The 16,956-nt window shown below is 46.1% G+C and overlaps 1 long non-coding RNA gene across 1 annotated transcript; it reads left to right on the forward strand.

Moving 5' to 3' along the window:
* The first annotated feature begins 530 nt into the window (after positions 1-530).
* LOC129047598 (uncharacterized) lies at positions 531-13,609 on the forward strand. The gene is made up of 4 exons (XR_008509369.2): positions 531-828; positions 3,156-3,309; positions 6,913-6,993; positions 9,580-13,609. It is a non-coding gene; the product is annotated as an uncharacterized LOC129047598 (long non-coding RNA).
* The last annotated feature ends 3,347 nt before the right edge of the window (positions 13,610-16,956 follow it).

Below are 16,956 nucleotides of genomic sequence, written 5' to 3' on the forward strand. Positions count from 1 at the left end.
TGAGTGGAGGAGGTGGCTCTCAGATGGATGGGGAGCCAGAAGGGGGATGGAGTGGGAAGGTGGTCTTCCCCTAGAGTCGGGCTGCCCAGCAGCCAGACTCTCCTCCGACCGTCCCTGACTGAATTCCACATCCCCCTGCTTTCAAAAGCCTGCCAGCATCTGCTGATGTCTGTCGGTGTGCTCTTCTGCTTCTCTGCTCCTCTTGACGTCCAGCCACTTGTGTCTGTGCCCACTAGGGTCTTGGGTTTTTTATGGGCACAGGATGGGAGTCATAGCAGGCCAGAGTAGTCGTGGAAAATGCAACATTTGGACATGAAAACAGGAGTGCCTCTTCTCACTAAGGTCCAAGGGCACAAGCCCGAGGGTGGAGCCCTTGCCAGGGAACCCACCCTTCTCTACTCAGCACTCCCGTACTCCCTTCCATATCAACATGAAAGCTGACATTGGCTCCTGTGCCCCACCTCTGGGTCTGGTTTGGTGACCTCTGCACAAGAGCTGCTAGGGAGGCCCTATCCCACATGTTTTTAACTCAACAGCCCTTCCCCAGGGGAACCAACATCCTCCTGTCCCCAAACCCAAGGAGGAGTGGTGGGTTCCTGGGCCTCTTGTAACCCGACTGAATATTTTCCAGGTTACCTAACCAAACTCCTGCAAAACCACACCACCTATGCCGGTGATGGGGACTATTTGAATCTACAGTGCCCTCGGCATTCTACGATAAGTGTTTAATCGGCATTTTATGGGCAAGATTATCAAGTGTGTAGTTCCCAGAAGCCTGCCTCCCAGAGGGAAGACAGCTTAACCTGTGTGGCACCCACCACCTTCCAGGTATTGCCTTTTATAGACACATTAAGATGATACAGTTTCAACAGACATTCTTTCTCTCTCTCTGGGTATAAATATATTTGTGATTATATAGTTCAAGCAAAACTGTTCCATGAAAAATCCTAACTTATACAGATCACCAGTTTTGCAGGCGAGCTATTATTTGCTTCTCAAAAGATTTGTTACCCAACAAAACTAAATAGAATTCCTATCTATAGTGGAGCCCCCTTTGTACACTTCAATATGAATTTATTTGTAGGTTTACTCCTTACTTCAGTATAGCAAAGTACAACGAGGATAGATTCCAACCTCCAGGCCCATATATCCCACAAATACTCCTGTAGAAAGGGAAGGTGGGTTCCTTAATGGAAACCACAAGTATCTCTTTGAGGCAGACATCTGAACTCATGACCAACTTCTTAGAAAATGTACTCAAAGGGCCAGGCGCGGTGGCTCATGCCTGTAATCCCAGCACTTTGGGAGGCCAAGGCTGGTGGATGACGAGGTCAGGAGATTGAGATCATCCTGGATAACAGGGTGAAAATCTGTCTCTACTGAAAATACAAAAAATTAGCCAGGTGTGGTGGTGGGTGCCTGTAGTCCCAGCTACTCCAGAGGCTGAGGCAGGAGAATGGCATGAACCCGGGAGGCGGAGCTTGCAGTGAGCCGAGATCATGCCGCTGCACTCCAGCCTGGGCTACAGAGTGAGACTCCGTCTCAAAAAAAACACAAAAAACAAAAAAATCAAATCATTACTAAACATTTTTACTAATTAAATGGTTTTGGAGTACATTCTTTAAAAAAACAATTAACTATGTTTTCTTCAATAGTGCACAGAAAATGCCAACCTTGTATGACATTGCAAAGAAAGATTTTACCATGATAAGCAGATTAAGCAAACAAACAAACTTTTCCTTGAATTCTTTGGAAACAAAGTACAACCTGGTCCAAATCATCCTAACCTAGAATGCACCATCAGCTTGACAGTCAGTTGTTCCTGGATTTACCAGATTTGGGGCAGACTTTTCATGCTTCTCTAAAGAGGGATTCTTAACTGACACCATGCCTTGTTTTTGCCCTTTTCCTAGTAAAGGAAATGGTTTGATTTGGTATCATATCATCTTTCTTGCTTTTTTTTTTTTTTTTAATTAGAGACGAGGCCTTGCTATATTTCCCAGATTGGTCTCCAACTTCCGGGCTCCAGCGATCCTCCTGCCTCAGCCTCCCTCCCAAAATGCTGGGATTACGGGTGTGAGCCACTGTGCCTGGCCTCTTTCTTGCCTTTAAACAAATAAATGTAAGCTGGGCATGGTGTGCATTCATATATTCCCAGGTACTTGAACAGCTGAGGTGAGAGGATCCCTTGAGACTAGGTTTGAGCCCAAGAGTTCAAGGATGCAGTGAACTATGATTGCACCACTGCACTCTAGCCTGGGTAACAGAGTGAATCGCTGTCTCTAAAAAACTAAACTAATGCCAGGCACGGTGGCTCACAGCTGTAATCTCAGCACTTTCGGAGGCTGAGGCGGGTGGATCACGAGGTCAGGAGATCGAGACCATCCTGGCTAACATGGTGAAACCCCGTCTCTACTAAAAATACAAAAAAATTAACCGTGTGTTGTGGCCCATGCCTGTAATCCCAGCTACTCGGCAGGCTGAGGCAGAAGAATTGCTTGAACACGGGAGGCGGAGGTTGCGGTGAGCCGAGATCGTGCCATTGCACTCCAGCCTGGGCAACAAGAGTGAAACGCCATCTCAAAAAAAACAAAAAACAAAAAACAAAACAAAACAAAAAAACTAAGCTAAACTAACATACTAAATAATTCATACACACAAGGGGATGCCAGTTGAGGGGCTGGAGGTGAGGTTTAACTGGGCTCTCTCCAGAGAGAGAAAGAAGCTTAATGCTTCTTTCAAGTAATTTCTGGTCTGTCTTTACCTATGTGAATCCCAAGCCAACATTTGAGAAAAGGCTTCCTGCAGTGAAGGAATGTGTGACCTTACGTGGTGAGCGAGAGAAACTTCCTTTCTAGCCAGGCCCTTCCTGGGACCTAACTCCATGCGTCTGCCTCCTTAACGCCAGCACCTCTCGTCCATTTACCCCTTAGTATAATTCCCAGGGTCTTTGCGCTTGTCAACAGGTTACTTCCCACCCGCTTCCTGCAGAGGGCTTTGTTTTCTGGGGTCAGACAGCATGAGCCCACAGGGCCATCCCCACTGCCCCCTTCTCAGGTTGCAGCCCCAGGGAAATGAGCAGTGGACTTGGAAAGAGCTCATCAATTCCTTCTGGGGGAAGCTGATGGTGCCTTCAATTTTTGTTTCTCCTTCAGATGAATTAAAAAACAAAACGGTCTGTGAAGACCAGGAGCTGAAACTGCACTGCCATGAATCCAAGTTCCTCAACATCTACTCTGCGACCTATGGCAGGAGGACCCAGGAAAGAGACATCTGCTCCTCTGAGGCAGAGCGGCTCCCCCCTTTTCAGTATGTGCTTTTGTGTGTATACTAGCCAGGGTTGTCTAGAGGGACAGAACTAATAGGCTATATGATTGTGGAAGTCAATACTTAATAACACAATCACAATCTTTTGATCATGTAAGTTAATACTTAATAAACTCCCATATGTGTGGGAGTGTGTGTGTGTGTGTGTGTGTATAAATGCTTGTAAAGGGTAATCTGCCAAAAATAAGTAAAAGAACAAGAACTGGCCGGGCACAGTGGCTCACGCCTATTATCCTGTCACTTTGGGAAGCCGAGGTGGGTGGATCACGAGGTCAGAAGTTCAAGACCAGCCTGGCCAACATGGTGAAACCCCGCCTCTACTAAAAATACAAAATTATCTGGGCATGGTGGCGCATGCCTGTAATCCCAGCTACTTGGGAGGCTGTGACAAGGATGATCACTTGAACCTGGTAGGCGGAGTTGGCAGTGAGCTGAGATCTCACCACTGAACTCAGCTTGGTTGAGAAGGGTGAAACTCTGTCTCAAAAAAAAAAAAAAAAAAGACACGGTCCTGTTTTCATGGGGTGAACAGTTGAGGGAGAAAGGCAAGCATTAACCAAATAGCCAGACACATCATCATGCCCTATTGTGACAAATGCTATTTTAGAAAAGGGAAGAAGACTATAGCAGTGGAGGGGGCCTAATTTAGCTTTGGGGTGGTGATTTAAATCTTCCAAAGAGAACCATCCTGTAGGGTGATCACTGGGGTGTGCACACTAGCTGCACACTGGGGGCTGAGACGCTGAGGTTGCTGACTGGGAGAGGAAAGGAGTTGATAAGGAGGAAGATGGCCCTGGTTTCAACTGCTGAGAACAGGGTCCTGCACACAGTAGGAGCTCCATGAAGAGTGGTCCCTAGTGTTTTCACCAACATATCTGAAGTGGAGCAGGACGGTGATCAATCACACCCCAGTCCCCGACCACATTCTGAACCAATTTGAAACAAGGAGATGCAAAAATCTGACAACTGTGTTGACAAAGCTGATTTTAAAGGTCCTAAAAGATTCTCTGGATATCAGAGCCCATTTCACATAGTAGAGGGGCACATTCCCTGCAGTGGCCTGTGTCATACACAGCCAATTTAACCTTTTCACTGCCTGGTTATTCTGCAAAGTGCATCCTAGAATGACCTTCCTCTCTGAGCTCCTCTTCAAAATTCTGATTCTTTCTCAAACTGTAAAGCCTCTGGCATTTGCCAAGAGCCAAGGCCCTCCTGAAGCCACAGTTTGAGAACAAACCAAGAGGCAGACATGAGAAAGAGGTACCACTCCTGGCAGGGAGAGCTGACACTTCCCAGGCTACTGCATCCTTCTCGGGGCCCAGAAATGTATGAGAGGTAATTAAAGCAGAAAGCATTTTGCAGCAGCTCAGCTCAGGTCTCTTAAGCTGCCATGGTCCCAGGATCAGTGGTGTGCCCTGAGGAAAGCCAAGGGACAATTCCTTGAGGCCCTGGAAATCATCAGCCACCTCCAGCAACTTCACGGGGCCTCCCTGGGAAGTCTCCCTTGCTGCTGATGGGCACGAAGGCACCAGGGCCTCCTGTACATGGAAAACTCACAATCTAGGAATGTCCTGTGGTTGTTGATCCTGGGACATCCGCAGAAGAATTTAGTTAATCCCTCCGAGAAAGGAAACAAGGTTTTCTTGCTGCTGAAGATGTCTCACTTGTTCTTTTTTAAAAAAGCAGTGCAACTGAATTTGCAATTTGTTTTCACTTTCTTTCCATTTCCTGTTGCTACTTCTCCAAGATCTCAGCTGAGCTGAGGAACAAAGAAAAATAAGCAATTTTGTGCAGCACGAATATTGGGTTTCCACTCCTTCCTCCCAGCCTTCTGCAGTGTGCTTCGCCTGCAGAATTCTTGCTCTGCCCTCTGTTTCAGCGGGTGCTGTCATCTGCCAGCTGCTTTGCCTGGGGATTCTGACACCCCAGGGCTTATTCTTAGGGTCAGTTCAGCAGAGTCTTAAACCACCTTCAAAGGAGTCGGTCACGCTGCCATCCTCTCTGCATCTTTCTGTAGTCCTTTCTGATGATATTTAGCAAATCACTTTAGCACAGAGTCTTCGAATTCTTTCCAGATTTACGATGGAAACACAGAGGCAAAGAGCTTGGGGTAGAAAGCAGAACAGCAGGTGCTGGGAGAGTTTGATGGTGGGTTTTGAGCTGGTCACAGTCATTTTGCTTTACTAAGTCCAGGGAAGCTCATCTTCAGAGTTAACCACTATATATATATATATATGTGTATTTATGTGTATATATATATATGTACATATATATATATACGTATATATATATATATGTACATATATATATATACGTATATATATACGTATATATATATATATACGTATATATATATATATATTTTTTTTTTTTTTTTTTTGAGATAGAGTCTTGCTCTGTCACCCAGGCTGGAGTGCAGTGGCACACTCTCAGCCCACTGCAACCTCCACTTCCTGGGTTCAAGTGAGCACGTCTGGCTAATTTTTGTATTTTTTAGTAGAGATGGGTTTTCACCATGTTGGCCAGGCTGGCCTTGAACTCCTGACTCAAGTGATCCACCTGCCTCAGCCTCCCAAAGTGCTAGGATTACAGGCTTGAGCCACCGTGCCTGGCCCAGAGTTAACCACTCTATTGAAGTATTGTTTATTTTTCTTAAAAGTCTATTACACGTGAATAAAATTCAATGATTTTTAGTAAATTTAGAGTTGTGCAACCATCACTACCCTCCAGTTTTAAAACATTTCCACAATCCCCCAAGCTCCCTTGTGCCCATTTGCCATCACTGCCCCATTCCCAACCCCCCAGTCCCAGATAACCACACATCTACTTTCTCTCTAGATTTGCCTTTTCTGAATATTTCATACAAATGGAATTATGCGATGGATGGTTTTGTGTGTGTGTGCACGGCTGACTTCTTTAACTGAATGTAATGTTTCAGAGGTTCATCCATGTTGTAGCATGTATCATATAGGTACTTCACTTTTTATTTTTTTGGAGTTGAAATCTCACGCTGTCACCCAGGCTGGAATGCAGTGGTGCGATCTTCGCTCACTGCAACCTCTGCCTCCTGGGTTCAAGCAATTCTCCCTGCCTCAGCCTCCCAAGTAGCTGGGATTACAGCCTTGTGCCACCAAGCCCAGCTAACTTTGTATTTTTACTACAGATGGGCTTTCCAATATTTTGGCCAGGCTGGTCTCAAACTCCAAACTCCTGACCTCAAGTAATCTGTCCTCCTCGACCTCCCAAAGTGCTGGGATTACAGGTGTAAGCCACCATGCCGAGCCTTCATTTCTTTTTATTACAGAGGTATATTCTGCTGGATGGATATATCATATCTTGTTTTTATTCTCCATTTTTAAAATATTGCAAAATGGGCCCAAAACCACCCCTCTGGAGCATTTGATGATCACGTGGATACCATTGCATTGTGTGTATGTATGTGTATCTAACAGGGAGAATGAGTGACTCTTGCACTGATTTGGAAAGTGATTTTAAAATCTTATCTACATTGCATTTAAAAATATATTAAGAGTCCAGATTTTAAAAATATACCACATATTTAAAATATTTCTTTTTGTCTTTTAGTTCCCAAGAACATACTGGCAGTGATTGATCCAGCCATTGCTAATCTAAAACCTTCTTTGAAGCAGAAACATGGTGAATATGGTAATTTTTATGGCTTACTACCAGCATTTCTCTTTAAGTAATGGTAAACAGCCACTGGGTGACCACAGTTGGACACACGTTGATTAGAATGGAAGGGGCTGTCAGGAGGTGTGTTTGAGGTACCAGTCCTGGTGATGATAGTGCTTCAGCCAATAGTTGCAGTGAACACCATTTTATTTTGTTTTGATTTTTTAACATCAGAAGTAGGATAAACCTCCCCTTCATTCTCCTCTCACTTCCTAAAAGGAAAATCACTTTGAAAAGACATCTGCTCAGAAATAAATTTGGGCTTCCTGGGTTACACAATGAGCTTTTTGCAAAGCTCAGCCCATTGGAACCGACGTAGGTGCCAGTGCCGGCTAGGACCTGAGGGCCTCTGTACCTCTGTACACCACCTTCCTCATTAGTTTCCTTCCTTCCTTCTTTCCTTCTTTCCTTTCTTTCTTCCTTCCTTCCTTTCTTTTGCTTCCAGTTTCACTCTTGTTACCCAGGGCCAGCTAGGACCTGAGGGCCTCAGTACCTCTGTACACTCCACCTTCCTCCTGAGTTTCCTTCCTCCCTTCCTTCCTCCCGTCCTCCCTCCCTCCCTCCCTCCCTTCCTCTCTCTCTCCCTCATTTCTTCCTTCCTTCCTTCTTCTCCTTCTTCCTCTTCTTTCTTTCTTTCTCTCTGTTTCTTTCTTTTTCTCTTTCTCTCTCTTTCTTTCCCTCCCTCCCACTCTCTCTCTTTCTTTCTTTATTCCTTCCTTTCTTCTTTTTCTTTGGAGTTTTGCTTTTTCTCACCCAGGCTGGAGTGCAGTGGCACAATCTCCACTCATTGCAACTTCTGCTTCTGGGTTCAAGTGATTCTCCTGCCTCAGCCTCCCGAGTAGCTGGGATTATAGGTTTCCACCACCACACCTTGCTAATTTTTGTGTTTTTAGCAGAGACGGGGTTTTACCATGTTAGTCAGGCTGGTCTCGAACTCCTGACCTCAGGAGTTGCCCTCGCCTCAGCCTCCCAAAGTGCTGGGATTACAGGTGTGAACCACTGCACCCGGCCCCTCCTTAGTTTTCACTTGGCTTTTGTAAATGGGGTGGACGGGTTTGGGGGGTGTTGATGGGATTGAGCATTTGGATTTTCTTATCAAATCTAGAATGGCATTCAAACCCATTGGGTCCCTAATAGAAATTTCAGAGATCCAGTAGAGCATCTAACATGTTAGGCTTTGGTGAGAGTTTTGTCTTGTGTTACCTTTATTGTATGTATTAGGTCTTTCCCCCCTAAGTATAAAAGTAAAGTATGTTTGATATGAAAACCTCATGAAAGCACCCCTAGTCCAAAAGCTCAGAGAGAACTATGGTAATGTTCTTCTGTGTCCTTTTAGCTGGCCACCTTGGCTTTCTGGCAGGCTCTGTGTTCCTTAGCTCCACTTCTCCTTCTTTTTTTAAAAAAATTAACTAATTAATTAACTATTATTATTATTTTTCTAAAGACAGGGCTTTGCCAAGTTGCCCTGGCTGGTCTCCAACTCCCAGGCTCAAGCGATCCACCCACTTCATCCTCCAAAGGTGCTGGGATTACAGGCGTAAGCCACCACACCCAGCCTCCTCTTATATTTCTAACAGGGTTCCCACCCGATCCATAAACAGCCTGGTCCCCCTGCAGTGGGGGCCTGAGAGCCAGCGCTGTGCCATCTCTCCTCAAAGGCATCTGTCCCGTCTGACATGGCTAGGAGTCCCCCAATTCACCAACAGGCTACCCTATCACAGGCTTGCTAATCTCCATCCAGCAGTGTAACCAGGATCTAAAAGCGATTTGCCTCACATTTTGCTGTTGTTTCCAAAAAAAGTAGCCCAATACCACCTCCCTCTGTAATGGAGGATTGTTTTATCTCTGGCCACACAGCGGACAGCAACTCCATGCTTAACGTGAGATATTATTGGCCGGGGGCGGTGGCTCACACCTGTTAACCCAGCACTTTGGGAGGCCGAGGCAGGCAGATCGCCTGTGGTCAGGAGTTCCAGACCAACCTGGCCAAAGTAGTGAAGTCCCATCTCTAATAAAAATACAAAAATTTGCTGGGCATGGTGGCACGTACCTGTAATCCCAGCTACTCAGGAAGCTGAGGCAGGAGAATCGCTTGAACCCAGGAGATAGAGGTTGCAGTGAGCCGAGATTGTGCCATTGCACTCCAGCCTGGACAACAAGAGTGAAACTCCATCTCAAAAATAAATAAATAAATAAAATAAAATAAAGTGAGATGTTATTAAGCCTCCAAGGGGCATGATGAGTGTCACTCTCTTTAGGATGGGAAAATCCATTTGTTCCCTTCCGCAGTGGAGTGGAAGACCAGCACCTGAAGTTGGAACCAACACTTAAAACAATTTCTAATCCTTTTTGTACTTTAATATTTTCGGGGACTGCTTACTATTTAATAAGTGCTCTTCCTGGGTTAATCTTCTATAATTTAGCCAGAGGCCCATTTGTTTGATTTCTGTGACTTTTAATTATGCTGGCGGTGCCTGGAGTAGGAACAGCAGAGGTCTCTTAGAATAGGCATACTATGAACAGCTGTGATTAATTGGTTTTGCATTTTTCATGAAACAGGTATAAACTTTGACCCAGTCGAATCGAAGGTTCTGAGGAAAGATGGAATTCTTGTTAGCAACTCTCTGGCCACCTTTGCTTACATTAGAGTTAGGTCAATGAATCAAAGCTTCCTAGAATGCTGATGGATTTACTAAAGTCTTGTTAATAAATGTGCTGTTCAATTATAACACTCAGATAACTAAAGGACAATGACTTCAAGTTTGACATGCCAACCACCGTTTCTAAGATTCAGAAACACAGAGGCCTGAGTTCAGGCACGGTTGCAACCAGGCAGTCAGCAAGAGAACCACATAAACAGACAAAGTCACACTATGTAGGAGTTGAGTTCCACAGATATTGTTCGCTTTTGAAAAGAAGAAACCCGAGGAATGCATTTCCCAGCTCTAAAATTTGGGAAGGAACTAGGATTATTGAATTCCAACCCTGGCTGGAAGAAAAATGAGCCAGAAGGTCACTTAGTAAACAAGACAGATGATGCCCCATGAAGACAGAACCACTCTCTGGGTCATGAGTGTTATTCCTAATGGTTGCCAAGGATTCCCTTGTTAGTCTTCCCCATGAGGATCCATCAGACTCAGCCCTAATGAATTAGCAGAGACAAAAGGCTTATACCATGGCCGGCCACACAGCGGGGACCTCATCACTGAGGGGAAGGTATGTACAATTTTTCCTCACCGCTCTCTCTGCTTATCCTAAGATAGAACGCATTTTGGAATGTCATCTGCAAGTTTCAGCAATGCCTGCCTATGTTCAGAGAGACAAAAACCAGAGACCTTCAGTAGAATACATGTTAATATAACACATAACAGTATTACTATTCAAGGCCTGCAAAGATGGGGCTATTTGGGGTAAGCCTGTCTCAGAGGAAAATAGAGGCTTAGGGAATGTATTTGTCTGTTCTCATGCTGCTAATAAAGACATACCTGAGGCTGGGTAATTTATAAAGGAAAGAAGTTGAATGGACTCACAGTTCCACATGGTTAAGGAGGCCCCACAATCTCGGTGGAAGAAGAATGAGGAGCAAAGTCACGTCTTACTTGGTAGCAGGCAAGAGAGCTTGTGCAGGGGAACTCCCCTTTATGAAACCATCAGATCTCTTGAGACTTATTCACTATCATGAGATCAGCATGAGTAAGACCCATTCAGTGATTCAATTACCTCCCACCACGTCCCTCCCATGACACATGCGGATTAGGGGAGCTACAATTCAAGATGAGATTTGGGTGGGGACACAGCCAAACCATATCAGGGAATGATCTCAATACATGAGATGCAGAGTTCAGTCTCGGGGTCCCCTGCTGTTCTATTCTCCTCCTGCATCAGGATTCCTCCTGTATGTGTGTGTTGTGTGGTTGTTGGTTTCTTCTGCGAGTCCTCTCTTTTCCAGCCACCTTCTCATTTTCATGTCTTGCTGTTCCTGATCATTGCCAACGTTAAGAACAGTAAGGATTTTTCTTGTCAGAAACATCCCCATATTTACAAAGACCCCAGGGAGCTTCTTGGAGAAAAGCCGTCATGAAAATCCTCCAGTCAGAGAATAACAATTCAAGGGGAATGAGACTGACTGGGCTCAGTGAGCTGTGGCCGTGCTGTGTGCTTTACCCCAACTACCTTGTCGGTTCCTCTCAACAACTGCCTCAGCCAGCCCAGCTGCCATAACGAAGTACACGAGACTGGATGGCCTAAATAACAGACATTGATTTTCTCACTGTTCTGGAGGTCAGAAGTTCATGATCAAGTATCCACCAATCACTTTCTGGTAAGGGCTGTCTTCCTGGCTTGCAGACAGCAGACTTCTTGCTTGTCCTCACATGACAGAGATGGGGAGAGACAGAGACAGAGACATCTCTTTTTATAAAACCACCAATCCTATCAGATTAGGATTCCACCCTTATGACTTCCTTTAAACTTAATTAGCTCCTAATGAGTGAATTGGGGGGAAAACAATTCAGTCCATAGCAACAACCCTGAGAGATGGGACTCTGGTCCCCTGTTCTGCACTTGAAGCCAGTGGTCAGAGGAGTTGAGCCATTTGCCTGAGGACACCATGGACAACGGCAGGGCCAGGATTCAGGCTCAGCTAATGCAAGGCTTGCACTCCAGCTACTCTGAATTTTGAGGGATGCAACCACCTCCCCACTCTGATCCTGAGTTGTCTAAATTAGCTTTCCTCCATCCTTTTCTATCCTTTTATGTGATTGTCATTCCCAGAAACCACAGGATGGAGATATTCGTTTAGTGACTGTCTCTCCTGCCAGTGGCTCAGCTCCCCAGGGGCAGGTGCTTTGTCATCTTATTTCATGTGGTGTCCCTGCATCTAGGATGCGGTGCTGGTACAGTACAGGTGCAGTCAGTAGTTAACGAGCAATTGAATGATGACTGCTGATCTGGACTTATGAGCTTTTTCCTGTGCCTTATTGTCATCCAATATTTGCTATTTATAAAATGTCAGGTTTTTTTTGTTTAAATGTGAGGAGTTGATGAGCTGTTATTTGGTTTTATTGAGGGCTGTTTTGGGACATTTATCTCAGCAAACCATGGTCAGGCCTCCATATCATGTCCAAGAGAAAGAGTCTCTAAATGCACTGTGTTGGATTTTAGCTAAATGAAATCACCACAAGAAGCTCGTGACTCAAATCACAGAGGCTCACAAAGCCCTAGTAGAACGGGCGACTCTGGGCTTCCCTGTGGGTTTTCTTGGTGTGTCTGTATTGCTGTCTGGGTGACCACTCTAGAGGTGAGAAGCATGCAGTGCATGCTCGGGGTTCTGCAGGCCAGTGTGCCACAGAGGTGCATGTGGACATCAGGCTGGGCCATTTGGAACTAAACAGGCAGTGGCCACCAGCCAACGTCACACAGTGCTGAGCTCCATCCTCAATGCTGCTGGAGAGAGGTGCCCAGACAACTCTCAGTCGCATCTCCGGCCCCACTGTGGGGATGTGACCCACGGGATGAGTTGGGGTCTCTAGGCACCCCCAAAGCAGGAGCAGCTGGGAGCCAAGAGTGTGAGCAGGGCAGTTTCCAGCCCAAACCACCCAAATAGGTGGCAAATTGAGTGAATCCGAAAGTGCATTTCCCAGGTCAGGCTGCAAGTAGCTTTGACACAGTAGTGCAGTCCAGTGTACATGAGTACAAAGAGATGAGAAACCAAAATCGAGAGGTTTGTCCCCTGATATTAAAGCACAGAGATTGGCAGAAGGGAGAGGGAGATGAACAATGGTCCCTGGTGAAGTGTCTCCTGGGGTCATTTGAATGATCTGTGAGATGGTTTCCCAAACATTGAAAAAGCTTCTTAGGCATGTTTGAATTTACTGACATTTCAATAATACAGACTTACTCCCTAAATTCATTCTAGAATCAAGATCATGAATCTGAGGAAGCTCATAGAAAAAAATTGGAAATTAGAGAAATGGAAAAGGAGTGGTGTGTGTGTATGTGTGCGTGTGTGTGCATGTGTGTGCGTGTGTGCGCATGTGTGCACGTGTGCATGTGTGTGTGCTTCTGTGTGCACCTGTGCATGTGCATCTGTAAGCATGTGCATGCGTGTGTGAATGAGCATGTGTGTGCATGTGTGTGAGCGTGTGTGTGCATGCGGATGTGTGTATGTGTGTGCATCTGTGCATGTGTCTGTATCTGTGTGCATGTGTGCACGTGTGTTTTTGTGCATGCATGTGGATGTGTGTGCATGTGTGTTTGTGTGTACATTGTACATGCGTATCTGCATGTGCATGTTTGCATGTGTGTGCCTTATGTGCATGCATGGGTATCTGTGTATGTGCATGTGTGTGTGTGTGTGCATGTGTGTATGTGTGTCCGTATGTGTGTCTGGGTATGTGCGTGTGTGTTTGCATGTGTGTTCATGCATGTGTATCCCTGTGCATATGTGTATCTGTGTGTGCATGTGTGTATGTATTTGTGTGCATGTGTCTGTATGCATGTGCATGTGTTTGTGCCTTCCTGTGTTTGTGTGCATGTGTGTATCTGTGTGTGCATGTGTGTGTATCTGTGTGTGTGCATGTGTGTGCCTGTATGTATGTGTATCTGTATGTGTGTGCCTGTGTATGTGTGCTTGCATGTGTGTGTGTGGGTGCATGTGTGCATGCATGTGTGTGCATGCATATGTGCCTGTGTATCCGTGTGTGTAAGTGTGTGTTGGAAGTTCTTAGCAAGGCAGTGTAATAGCTGGCTCGGCATGAACCATTGTCCCCTGGCAGATTGTGCCCAAAGAGACGTATGTATTTAGACAGTCTTGCATGAGAATATGACCTCTCCTATTCCACCGAGTTACTGTTTCATTGACATCTGGCTTTGGGTGTTTACCTCATATATTCCTGCAGGCATGTCTTTTGTGGCCTAATATTTCCGTCGCTGCCCCTGCCCCCTTGGGACAGTGACAGATATGTCATCAGCCTCTGGCAGGCCCTGCTGTGGGCTTTTGGGGCACAGGGGTAAGGAAGCTGGGCAGAAGGGACGGGCTTGCAGCCTGGGATATCCTGTGTTGGGAGGCATCATTGTTTCATAAGGGAGGAACTCTAGGGCCACAGACAATCTCATATTGAAAGAGAAACACAACAACAAGCTCCAGAGTCAGAGCTACGAGATTCCCCCACCAGGGAGGACCACTGGAAATCAGCACCACCTTGTCACAGAGATGTGGATTCAGATGTGTTCCCATGGTCTCCAATCTCTGGTTCCATGACAGAAGGTTTCTGTCACACCCCTAAGTGCTGTCAGACCAGCGCTCGGTACGCTTTGTGCTTTCTTCTGGACAACCCTCGGGCCCTGACTGTTGCCTTGATCCTTTCAACAGCAATAAGGCCCCGACAGGGGGAACCCTGGCCATGGCCTCTGGGTGTCTTATCTAGACATGAACGAGCTGGAGTGTGTGTTTGCCCCAAGTCAGGTTCTAAGAGTGGAAAGGAGCCTTAAAGGCCATAGGATCCCCTTCGGAGGCTCCCAAGGGCATACAATAGCTGATCAAATTAAAGTCATTCACTCCAGCTGGGGATGAACCAAGGCTAAATTTAGAGCAATGCCAGCAATAACACCGTGTAAAGATTCTGTTCCATCACAAGGAAAACTTCGTTTTTCCAGAATACAGAAAAGGAAAAGGAGACACAAAAGTACAAAGTTGTCCAAGTGATTCTAGAGAACAGTTGACATTCCCTTAGTGTAAAGCCTGGGACCATGGAGAGAGCCCTGGCCTGTGCTTGGGTTCCCAGCCAAGTGGTGGCTTTGCATAAGTGACTTGACTACAACAAGAGGGGTTGGACTAGCTCATCACTAAGATTCCAGCTGACCAACATCTGGTAAGTTTATAACTTCAAACTAGTTGAACTAGTTGATTCAGATGACTAGGAAGCCTTGTTCCCAGGGACTTCCCAAGCATTGCCCATGTTATCCATCTCTGGTGGCTGGATCTCAGCAGAGTTGATTCCGACTTGCCCTAAAGAGTGCTCACTTAGCAGGAGGCAGGCCTAGGCCAAGAGGCACCTGGAGTCTTATGAGAGAGAAGCTCTCCTGGCAGGGGAACCCAGACAACCACCTCCCAGGAGAAGAGGAGAGGGAAAAATGGGAACTGATTTTATGGAGCCCCATCCCCAGGGCGCCAAGCTGAGTCCTTAAATCCATGATTCCCTCCTTTTATGCACTCAGCAAATATTTTCATAATGCCCACTCAGTGCCAGAGATGGCACTGGGGATTTGGCAAAGGACAAGATGGTTCCAGCCCCTGCCCTCAGGGAGCTTGCATTCTAGGTGGAGAGAAAGGATGGCACCCACTCAGCGAGTGAGTGAGGATTGTAAGTTGGGCTGTGAAGAAGACATTCAAGATACTCTGAGACTAAATGACAGGGTACCTGGCTAGGATAAGGCAGGGGGACGTATCTAGTAGTGCTGGATGAAGAGGCAGGAAAGAACTTTCCAGGCTAACAGAAGAGCGCATGCAGAGACACCAGGGTGCGCCGGCATCTGATGCAACACGAGTGAGGAATGGGAGGCTGGGGCGTGGAGCAGAGACGAAACAGAAGGTCTCGGGAGTTGAACTTGGGGAGGGTGAACAGGGCCAGGTCCTAGCCGGCCCTCTAGGCTGTGGTCAGGACTTGACTTTTATTAGGTTGATGCAAAAGTAATTGTGATTTCCGCCATTACTTTTTTTTTTTTTTTATCAGAGTCTGTCTCCGTCACCCAGGTTGGAGTGCAGTGGTGTAATCTTGGATCACTGCAACCTCCGCCTCCCAGGTTCAAGCCATTTTCCTGCCTCATCCTCCCAAGTAGCTGGGACTACAGGCGCATGCCACCACCCACGGCTAATTTTAATTTTTGTATTTTCAGAAGAGATGTGGTTTCACCATGTTGCCCAGGCTGATATCAAACTGCTGACCTCAAGTGATCCACCAGCCTCGGTCTCCCAAACTGCTGGAATTACAGGTGTGAGCCACCATGCCCACCCAATTTCTACCATTACTTTTATTGGTGGAAACAGCAATTACTTTTGCACTAACCTAATAGCTTAGGAGACGGAAGAGGTCATCTGCACGTTTTAAGTCAGGCAGTGATGTGTCCCAACGTGTATTTCTAAAAGATTATAGAGGCCATGCAGGAAAGATGGTTTACATATGGTCTGTGGTTCCTTTTGCACTACAACAGCAGAGTTGTTATATTTGCAACAGAGACCATATGACCCACAAAACCTGCAATAGTTCCTGTCTGGCCGTTCACTAGAAAAGGGGGGCAAGAGAGGAGGATGGGGACCAAGTGCCTGCAGGGAAGATGGAGCAGAACAGTGCTTCATCCCTGTTTTTCAGATAATTTCACGAGGTCGAAAGACATCTTAATGAAAGTGAAAGTACAAGGTACTTACCAGGAGATATTCACAGCAGATGCCATGTCTCACACCTGCAATCCCAGCTTCACACCAGATGCAATGGCTCACACCTGTAATCCCAGCACTTGGGGAGGCCAAGGCAGTAGGAAGACTTTCAGCCAGGAGTTTAAGACCAGCCCGGGCAACAAAGTCAGACCTCATCTCTACAAAAAAATACAATAAAAAGTTAGCCGGGCATGATAATACATGCCTGTAGTCCCAGCTACTCAGAAGGCTGAGGTGAGAGGATTGTTTGAGCACAGAAATTCAGGGCCGCAGCACGCTATGATTGTGCCACTGCACTCCAGCCTGGGTGACAAAGGGAGACTCTCTCTCTTTCTCTCTCTCTCTCTCTCACATACTCTCTCCCTCTCTCTCTCTCTGTATATATATACATGTATGTATATATATATATTCACAAAATATTTCCTGTCAAAGGATTATCATCAAAAGTCTATAGAAAATATACATATCCTTGGACTGTGCCAAGTGGCTCATGCCTGTAATCC

This window comes from Pongo abelii, chromosome 7, assembly GCF_028885655.2.
Source record: "Pongo abelii isolate AG06213 chromosome 7, NHGRI_mPonAbe1-v2.0_pri, whole genome shotgun sequence".
NCBI classification, from domain to species: Eukaryota; Metazoa; Chordata; class Mammalia; order Primates; family Hominidae; genus Pongo; species Pongo abelii.